The following is a 3552-nucleotide window of genomic DNA, read 5'->3' on the forward strand; positions in this document are numbered from 1 at the left end:
GACCATCACGGGCATACGGGCGAGTAGGGGGCGCCATATTTCTATCAACTGATATTTCTAATCCATTGTGACTCCCTATTTCTCTCTGTAGTTATATATTAAAACATTAACTAAAAATTACCTTGCGGAAGTTATCAAAATTTGTTGTGGGGTTTGCAACGCATAATTTCCATTGAGCAAGTTTGAGTTTTGAACCTATGGAATCCAAATAATATCCTGAAAAACTAAAATTAACAATATTTTGCGCAAAATTAACACATATGAGCTCTGTTTTTACCTTTTTCTTGTCATAATTATTATTTTGTATTCGGCCACTGAAATGTTTTGAAATGTTTTAAAAAGAAATTTACAATTGTTTAAACAATTTTCATATGTTTTAAATAATTGATTAGCTTTTTCACTTATTAATAAATATTCACTTCATTCAGAAACAATTTTCCCATTTTGTAAGAAATTCGTATTCATAAAAAAATCTTTTTTGCTTAGACAAATTTTCTGTGAAGTAAAGGATATTGATAATTTTCTGTAATTAATGTGATAATTTGTCATGGAATTTTCAGGATTTCCAATGGTCCAAGAAGAAAAAAATAATTTAAAATGTTTGTATTTCTAAAACTTTACTCGAAATTAAAACTAATATTATGATCATTAATTATTTTAGGAATTTTTATAACCATGTAAATATTTAACGATAAGCGATATACCTGAATAATTTTGTGAACAAAATAAGATTTTTTTATCACATTTTCATAAAAATATACAATAACTTTAATAAATTATTTAAATAATTGAATAATGGTTCGGCGCGAATTTGGTTCTTAGCAAAATCCCAAATTACCGCATTCATTACAGAAAAATATAAAATCCAAATATTTATTTCAAAACAAAATTGTTGCAACAAAAATTTTATTTAAATAAATACTAATTTGTTGCATAATGAAGAAGCGACATTTAAATGACGTAGTAGATATTTAATAATATTATTCGAAAAAGTTAGCCAAGTAAAGAAAACTGGAGTTACAACTCTATAAATAAGAGATGAAAAATGTTCTACTTCTTAAGAAAAAGTAACCAGTAAATAATCATTCATTGTTGAAACAATTGGTAAATGCTTTAAACGAATGTCAGTCTTCCTGACAATTACTAATTATCCAATTGAACGTAAGAAAGTACCTTTAAAGTATTTAGTAGGAGAAACAAATGGAAATTGTTTAACCAATTGTAAATTTGTTACAAAATGATTTAAAAAAGTTCAGTGGTCGAATAAAAATGATTTATTGGTCATTCAAAACATATATGATACGTTCCAGGGAGGACGGGGTCTGCTAAAGTATCATTCTCTATATTAATAGAAACAACATCACGTCGGGGGTTTTAAAGTTCCATAAAAACTTATCACGTTTTTTGTGAATCTAAATTATTCGTTACAAAATCTCCACAAAATTGTAATAATCTCCACCAAGTCAAGTGCAAACCTTCTTCCGAAAACTTCACAAAATAGCAGGGCATATTCTAAGCCTCAATTAGAACTGACCGAATCCCTATTATACGAAAACTGAAAAAAAAAGATTTGAAAATCCGATTTATCTGCGCATGGTGTCGAAACTGTTAACATACTTATTTGCGTTTGTAGTGCACTGTTGCGCAATTTAAAAAAAATTATAGCTAAAATCAATTACACTGTAAAAAAAATTTATTGAATTTTACATTTCTGGTGGATGTAAATAAAAGGACCCTCGTGTATCGGAGTAACTTTACGAATCTGTTGTGATATTCCAATTCGACCGATAATTTTACACGCGAAAATGTAAAATTCATTATGCAAAAGAATAATAAAAATAAAATTTATCAGGGCTACAAGTTTCGAACACTCGAAGCTCAAACTTCGTAGTACTTCATGGAGATTGAAGAAACACAAGCCGGACACGTTACCACTTACCTAAAACACATAAGATACAATGGGTATTTTTTTATGTTTAAATATTCCGTAACAAATATATGAAATACATGTTTGGAATAACCGCATTTTTTCCGTTCCAATAGCAGAAAATGTAAAAGACAAAATAGGAATAGTTCGAATTCGGTCTATTTTTGTGTGAAAGCTGTCAAAAAAGTTGAACATAGCTGTCAATTTCCTCACATTAAGAATAAAAATGCTCCAAAATTGAAGGATGAAGGCATCGATAAACAACGAATACGAAAGATGCTTTCGTATTCACATATTATATGATTAGTTATTCTAAATTTTAAATTAATTCGAAATAAAAAATTTTACAGGTTCCGCCAGGGTAAATTTAAAGATCTTTGGTGAAATCAAAAATCTCGATGTAATTTTCAATCACAGGAAAGTGATTTTACCGACGCATGGTATTTTTACACTCTGCGACTGAATTTTCCCTTCTGAATGTAAAGTTCGTACGAGGGAATGTGTAATTTTATTTTTATCGAGTGTGTAATATTACACTGCTGTTCGAGGGTCCTTTTATTTACATCGCTAGAGGATGTAATTTCACATAATTTTGTAAAATCACACAGTGAAGTGTGTGATATTTACAATGATACTAGGCAGTCTGATAAGTCCTGAAAAATGAAACACGGAGACGTTTTTTTGGCCAAAGTCGGTTTTATTTTTCAACATACTCTCCTTTTAGGTCGATACAGCGAGTCCAACGAGTTTCTAACTTTTTGATACCGTCCGAAAAGTACTCGATCGGAAGGTCTCCAAAATACGCCTCAGTTTCAGCTATGAGCTCCTCATTTTAGTAAAAACGCTTACCGGTGAGCCATCTCTTCAGGTTAGGGAACAAGTAGTAGTCGCTGGGGGCCAGGTTTGGTGATTACGGTGGCTGAGGAACCAATTCGAAGCCGATTTCATGCAATTTTGCTTGTGCAACCAAGCATGAATGAACAGGCCCACTGTCGTGATGATAAAGCGGTTTTTCTTCTTCAAATGCGGTCGTTTTTCGGCGATTTCGATTTTCAATCGATCCAATAATGATGAATAGTATGCTCCTGTTATGGTTTTACCTTTTTCAAGATAGTCCACGAATATTATGCCATGTGCATCCCAGAATACGGAGGCCATAACCTTTCCGACCCATTGTTGCGTTTTTGGACGCTTCGGAGCACTTTGGCCCGGTGGAACCCACTGTTTTGCCTGTTGCGTTGACTCAGGAGTGTAGTAGTGGATCCAGGTTTCATCCATGGTTATGAATCGGCGCAAACCTCGGTCGGCTTACGCGAAAATAATGCCAAATTCTGCTCGGAAGTTGTCACACGAATTCGTTTTTGATCCACTGTGAGCAAACGCGGCATCCATCGCGCGCAGAGCTTCTTCATGCCCAAAACTGAATGTACGATATTGCCCACACGTTCCAATGATATGCCTACAGCATTAGCTACCTCTCTCAATTTCACTTTGGTATCATTCAATATCATATCATGGATTTATTCGACATTTTCTGGTGTAGTGACCTCTTTTTGGCGCCCAGATCGTTCAGCATCAACTGTGCTCGTACGGCCACAACGAAACTCGGTAAACCACTTATGAAT

This window comes from Belonocnema kinseyi, chromosome 2 (assembly GCF_010883055.1).
Source record: "Belonocnema kinseyi isolate 2016_QV_RU_SX_M_011 chromosome 2, B_treatae_v1, whole genome shotgun sequence".
NCBI classification, from domain to species: domain Eukaryota; kingdom Metazoa; phylum Arthropoda; class Insecta; order Hymenoptera; family Cynipidae; genus Belonocnema; species Belonocnema kinseyi.